The sequence below is a fragment of the Belonocnema kinseyi genome, chromosome 7 (genome assembly GCF_010883055.1).
Source record: "Belonocnema kinseyi isolate 2016_QV_RU_SX_M_011 chromosome 7, B_treatae_v1, whole genome shotgun sequence".
NCBI lineage: Eukaryota > Metazoa > Arthropoda > Insecta > Hymenoptera > Cynipidae > Belonocnema > Belonocnema kinseyi.
The window spans coordinates 86,352,734-86,359,997 of NC_046663.1; the positions used below are offsets into that span (position 1 = coordinate 86,352,734).

The window sequence follows — 7,264 nt, forward strand, 5'->3', positions numbered from 1 at the left end:
TGCGTATATCAATAAAATTCAAATAAATACTGATCGCATGATAGATAGCCCCCACAGTGCCCCCCACATTGTACGGCACCAAACGCCCAAGCCACCTTAATTACTTACTTTGGTTTTCTTTCGAGAATCTTGGAGTGTTGGAAATTGCTCGATGCCTTTGAACGCGACGAGTGCTTTTCACTTTCAGCATTTTTGATAATTGGAATCACAGTGTAATAATGAATATAGATGAAATCACAATAACACTCCCCACAATAACCTCAAACTAACCTACTTGTTATTTACTTGTGTTCAAGAAGCCCGTGAAGTTGGAGGTTCAAGATGGAGCTCGCATGAAAACCGTCGACATATAGAAATGGACCGAAAACGCTGTAGGGAGAACGGAAATGTGCTATAAAAAGAGAGAAAATATATGAGATATGGATCTGTCATAGACATATAAAGTCTAGACCAACAGTCTCTTTGATCCGCCGACGCTCCTGTTTAGAGAGAGAGAAAACGAGTCGAGCTGATTGGTCGAGAGCATTTTCGTTGGATGATGTTTGATGAAGCACAGGACCGTGCTTTGTATCGCGAATGCCCCAATAATGTGACGTTCATTGTATCTTTCAGAATTTATTTAATTATATTTTATTATAAATAAATATTAGAAGTGGAAGTAGCCTGTGCAGTTTTGTGGGCGTTGTCAAGAAGTTGAAGTTCATTTTTAATAGTTTCAAAATATAAGGTTAGAAAACTGGAAATTTCTGTTAAAAAATAAAGTTAATTTTTCCTTAGACACTTTTGGATTTCAGACTACACATAGTTTTAATAATTGAAAAATTGTATGACACTATGTTTCAAATTTCTGACACTTTTTATACTATTTTTCATCTCACAAAAGGATTATTATTGTAGAAGTTTTAATCCAATTTCTACAAGAATTTAAGGTTAGTAAGTTCTATTTATAAGGTAACTTAAACATGATATTTTGTATGAATGTTTTCAAAAATACAATTTATTATAACTACAAATTTATAATGTATTGTTTATAATTGTTTAACCAAATTAACCGCACAGAATATTAAGGCAATACCCGGGTCCACCGATTCACTTGACACAGTTTTGGAATAGATAAAGGTAGGTATACATATCACCTGTTGCTTTTTTCTCACTCTAGAGCCCACTTCCGTTCATGATGAAAATGATGGAAATGATGAAAACAGATACACATCCAAGTTTATGGCGTTGCAACCAAGAGCTGTAGAACAGAGTGAAACTTTAAACTTGACTTAAGATATTAACTCTGTTGTAGCCATAAAATAATTCTCCAAGTTGGGGTCAAACTTGTAATTGGGAAAACATTTGGCAATTTCCACGCGGGTGGATGTCTGTTTTTTGCTGATAAAAGAAATCTAGTTATTAGCCCTTTTTCAGAAAAAGAAGAGCTAAAACTTGTCAGGAATATTTTCTTTCAGGAAACTTCATATTTTAAAGAGGAAGGACTACTTTTAATTGCAAGACAAATATGAATGTGTAACTTTTATTTTTGAGTCTATCAAAAATTTCAAACTTTTTTGAGCCACTGCTTCACCAGCCACGGAGTTACCAAAATATGAGAATCAGAAGAATTATTGCAAATTATTATTTTAAACAGGCGTCTTTGGAAGAATTGTTTGATAGATTTGGGGGAATTTATTTAGACCTGAGATCTCAGTTTAATAATTACCAGTTTCAATTTCCAGTCTTAAATTTGGGTTTTATTTTCCAGCTCTACATGAACCTCTCAAGAGTGGATAATACAAACTTCAGTAAATAATCATTAATTAAAAGCACAAATATATATTAAATAATTAATTTTAATTTTAATTTTTAATACCTGTCGTGTCTTTACTATTTATTATATTATTATTTGACATACGCATTAGTGTTCACTATAGTATAGGTATAACATATATTTTTTTAAATACTAATTAATGGTAATTCTCTGGTGCTAAAATAAGCATTTCGGAAAGTATTTGAGTTTAAAAATATTTTTTTATGTTATTCAGACAATTTTTAGAAAAACTCATCGATAATTTTTCAGCATGTACATTTTAGTGATCCGATTTCCATAAAAATGTGTATTTTAATATTTTCAGGATCACTGAATTCAAATTTGTTAAGAGAATTTATAAATTCAAGTTGACTAATCCAATATGCTGAATTAAAAATTTGCAAATGGTCTCAATTTTATGAAATTAAGAATTTAAAAATAAACTCGAAGACCGTTTAACGCCTTGCTCAGGGATCACGCCCAACTTTTTGCCTCTTTGATCTTTTTTAATCCAGGATCCCCTGATTGATAAAATACATGTGTGAAGTTTGAGAGAAGGATTGAAACAAGGCAAATGGTTCATGAAAGTCATATCAAGATGTCTAACTCTCCAAATGTGTTATGAGCGAAAGCAAGAAGACTGAATATTACTCAGATATTCTCATCTTTTTTTTTTAAATTTAGTCAAGATTATTAACAAAGAAAAAATAGCAGAAGATAAAATACGTCTAGTGTAAATGTAAGCACAAGGAACAAAAGAGAAAACAAATTAACACTATTAATACTTTTGCTGAAGAAACGTTTACCATTTTTATTTATTACTATTTCAAACTACCAGATGAAAATAGCAGTTAGAATAAATAAGCCAGAATTGATCAGTGTGCGATTGATCGACAAAATAAAGAATGCGAATGACAATGCCGTCTTAAGCACCAAATGAATATTTCTCTTTGTATCTCTGTTGAATCATAGGAATGTCAAATAATACAAGAAATCATCAATGATAAAGAAAAGGCTGAATATAACTCAGATCAGCCTTTTTTTGTTATAATCAAAACGATTAGCCAATGAAAAAAATACATCTGGCGTCAAAACTAGTAGGAGAAATTCAATAGAGAATACGTGAACACTATTAACAAATATGCTAGGTGAAAAAGTCTAGAGTTTTTGCAGATTTAAAATCGAAGCCAATCTACAAAGATCCTACTGAAAAAAAGCCTTCTACAGATGAACTTCTTGAGTATACATTTAGCAGTGGCTTATAGTAACAAAATATACGGGAAGTTGTGTTCTCATGGCAACTGATTGTCAATTTTCAAATGTACACATTCTGGACGTCTCGTTTTAATGTAGGATCTTTACAGACTTTTTTATACTAAATGTATGGAAACTTCGGTTTTGTTTTATCCAGAATACGTGTTAATAGTGTCTACTTTTTCTGTCTTTCGTTTATCGTACTAACGTTTACACCAGGTATATGTGTTGTCTTTAATTTTCCTTTCTTGCGGATCATTTTCACTTGCCTAAAAAAAGAAAAAATGCACCTAAGTAAATCCAGTCCTTAGTTTTTCGTTGATGATCGGAATTATCATTTAGAACTACCTATCTTTCAGTCATTGCATCATCCTAAGCAGAGACTTGAAGGATATAATTAATTTTCTGTCTAAGATCTTATTGTCGTTCATATTCTTTATTTTTCTGATTATCAGATTGTCATTTCTTTTCTACCAAAGGATTGCCTGTGGTAAATGTTACTTTAGTATAAATGTTGATATCGTTGATTTGTTCTGTCTTTTGTTTATCATATTGACGCTTAAGCTGAATTTATTCAGCCTTTTTGGTTTTGGCTTTACATTTATACTATGATAGAGAAAACTAAAGCAGAATAAGTGTTTCTGAATAATACATTCAGTCTTCTGTGTTTTCTTTATAAAAGAGTTTGAGGTTTAGAAATATTGATAAAGCTTTCATAAAATGTTTGTCTAGTTTTATTGTTGACAGTTTTGTCCTGGCTTTCGTATATGTATCGATAGAGATGAAAATGCGGCTAATCGCGTAATAGCTATTAAAAGGCATAAAGAATTTGATAGCCCACCACTGCCTATTGACGCTAATACTAGAATAGGCGTTTATTGTAACCAATCTGTTCGAGATAAAACAGCGCTAGTCGCACATAATCCCTCTTCTATAAGACTGCATGTATAACCACAATCTGCGAGTCGCATTTGTAATGCCGTGAACAATTTTCAGACTTTAAATAGATTGTCTTGTTAACGCTTTTGTAATACGGAAAGTCTAAGTTTCTGAAAGCGTGAAATATTTTGCGCTTTATTAAGATGACACAGGTTACCTTCTCACACCTTTAATATACGAATTTATATTTTTTAGTAGACCCTACATTATAGAAGAACGGCAGTTACAGAGGTTTCTGCAGGAACTTTGCAACGCCGCAGTGAATCTGAATATGTATGAGGATCAGAAAAGCTTTTCGGATATATTGCGCCCCAGTATTTTGTCAAGGTAGCCACAGATACATCACGAAAACAGTCGTTCCTATGCAATTGGGGCCAGGCAATACAACGATTTGTTTCGCAAAATATAGGGCTTGCCGCGATAACGAGAAATGATTATATAGCAAGCTATTTGGCCGCTTTCACCAACGAATTATGCAATCCAGATCCTAATGTGTACAAAATAATTGCATGTATCGACGCCATTAACTGGAAAATTTGCAAATAGCTCAAGTACTTGCAATGATACACCCTAAGTTAATTAGATGTACCTTGTTTGTGGTGTAAAAAACTCGGTGTTAGTATGAATTAGAGTTTATTCACTTCAAAGTGCAGAAGATACAAAGTGACGCGACGACAGTACATTGACGACTGACCCTTCCTCCCATTAGCCAGGTTGAGGTACCTAGGACCTGGATTGTCTTATCCCCTTTCTAACTTAAAGTCTAGGACCCAGCAAATTTGAGGTGGAAAGGAATATAGACAAGATGTTTTAAGTAGCTCAGGTAAAACGACGATTATATTCAACTGACATTCTGATGCCAGATTTACTTAGGCCCGGTATAACCGAAGACTCACAATTTATGGTTATTTTTACCTTATTCTAAACTAAATTATAAGTAGAATTTATCTCAAATAGTTCCGAAAAAGTAATAAAAGGATTAAGCAGTATAGGCAGATGTTTCGACGTTATCCATAAGAGTAGCAATTTCCGGAATCTGCGACAGTTCTGCTGCATTCACAAGGGCCACCATTTAGTGCTATCTGTTTTAATTGTAGCATCTAATGGCTGCATACTGGACACTCATAGACTATACTTCTCATACTTCTCAGACCATACTTCTCAGAAACAACAACAGCTTTATAAGAGCATCTACGAATCTCGTGGCCAATACAGACACTTCTGCAACCTTCACAGCGTCAATCCTGTATGGTGTTGTATGTCAAACGACAGAATGAGAACCTCAAGAGCCGACAATCTGTTCACACGATTTCACTCAGAATTTTTTCAAGAGGAAGTTCTGAGTGAAGGTCTTACGTGACAAATTGAGGAATCTTGAGATTCAGACGACGAGTTTGCCCATCCCCTGTAAACTCATTAGTATTATTCGTGGCACATCTGCCGCGTGCCTGTGTAGCCGTAATAGCCCAGAAGGTCCTTCGGTTGGAAAATCACGAGCCTGCCGTCTTCATGGCGACAGGCTTCGAGCCCGTAAGCCAGTGCTTCTCTCACTGACTCCTACGCGCGCCTCCTCTCCTCTCTTTCCTCTCTTTCCTCGCGCCTTCTCCTTACTTCTTTTCTCCCTCTAGCGCACTGGCGAAACCAGGGAGCTCAACCGTCACTTCGAGTTGTTTGGCAGTGAAATACAAATTAAAGAAAAATAATAATAAATTAAATACGGAAAAAACAAAGGGAATCAAGCTATTCAGCCTGCAACTCGAGGTCGCCTGGTATTAAATGGACCCGACGGGTAATTACGGCCTTCCTTATCGGTGATTTAAAATACCGAAGAATGTTAAACTTTTTAATGAAAATTAATGATGCCCCCCCCCCCCCCAAAACCGCTCTGCCTCTGAACTTTGATTAGAAATAAATTTGTCCATTGGGAACTTCTTGCCTCCATTTCATGGACATAGGAAATAAGGGACTAGGCATCCCAATGCGGGGGTGATGCAATGAGGAGGGAGGTCCGCTACCTTTCGATGTCCCGCGAGAAACATGGCAGCGCCCACATGTTTATATTTTCATGCACAGTTTGTCGGCAAAAATGCTCGTGCGCCTAATCAAATGGCACATTGTAGGTGGCGGCTCTCCCCACTCATGGAACCCCCCCCCCCCCCCCCCCCCCCCCCGTGGATTCAACCCCGCTCGCCCAAGTTAGGATGGCTTCTTCCTGCTTGTGCTTGGCCTGTCTCCACAAATTTGGACGGGTTAGTTGGTGCCGGAAGGTAACTTCCAGAAGTGCTAATCCCCATAGCTAGGTTTGAGTCGTGAAGGTTAGCTGGTGCTAGAGGGTAACCTCTACGGTGCCAGTCCCTGCGACTCCCGGTAATCGTCGTCCGTTTGTGTACGGTCTGTGTCATCGGTTCCGAAACCCCTTTATGACAGGGAACAGCCGAGGATCACGCCCTAATCGCCGGACGCGATTGCGACGGGCACGTCGTGCCGAGGAGTCCGCGCTCTCGTCAAACGAGCGCCAGCGGCGAGTCATCGTCGGGCAACGAGAAGCCGCCCGACGCGCAGAGGAGGGAAGGCAGCGACAGCCGGACGAAAGGGCTCGTCTTGCCCGTGACATCATACCCCCCCCCCTTAGCCGTGCCAGAATACGACTCGGACTATCCGCACCCACATATCGCAGGTTGCGGCAACCTCCTCGAGATTCGCCGGGGTATAGAAGGCACCCGCGACCCTCTTAAGAAGAGACGGTTCCAGGGTCATAATTTACGGTTACGACTACCGTAGTTCGCGTCCGATCCCCGATACGTTTTTCCGCCCGTGAACGTAGTTCAGCAAAACGGTTCCTCGAAAGCCGGCCGATTATAGTAAATTGCCCGAACTCCCCACCACGTCCGTAGGAGTTACGGGTCGCCCCGTTAGCTCCTCTCCCTGATCCGGGAGAATTAATGCTGTTTCGTTTCGTCCCACAGGAAATTCCGGACGCCGAAGAAGGAAACCAGGTCGCCCCTTCACACCATACTCCGGGTACAAGCGCGGAAGCTCATTCTTCGAGCGTCGTTCCACCTACACCTAGAACGCCGAGGCCCGGCACATCTTGCGAAGAGACTCCTCAGTCCTCAGAGGACGTTCTGTACCTAGCCGCCCTTGAAACGCCGGAGACGTTCTCTCCCTCTCTTTTTCGGTCCCCGGCGGCTAAACGTTTCTACGGTTTACACCGCCGCAACCTTGAATTTGAATAGTTACGAAATGGATGCTTTTATTCTCAGGATCTAAAAAAAA

At 38.7% G+C, this 7,264-nt stretch overlaps 1 long non-coding RNA gene across 1 annotated transcript in view; it reads right to left on the minus strand.

Moving 5' to 3' along the window:
• LOC117177050 overlaps window positions 1–471 on the minus strand; it is a 1,675-nt gene extending 1,204 nt beyond the window's left edge. The window contains exon 1 of the long non-coding RNA XR_004467658.1: window positions 109–471. This is a non-coding gene — a long non-coding RNA (uncharacterized LOC117177050). The remainder of the gene's footprint in view (window positions 1–108) is intronic.
• Between the last annotated feature and the right edge of the window lie 6,793 nt (window positions 472–7,264).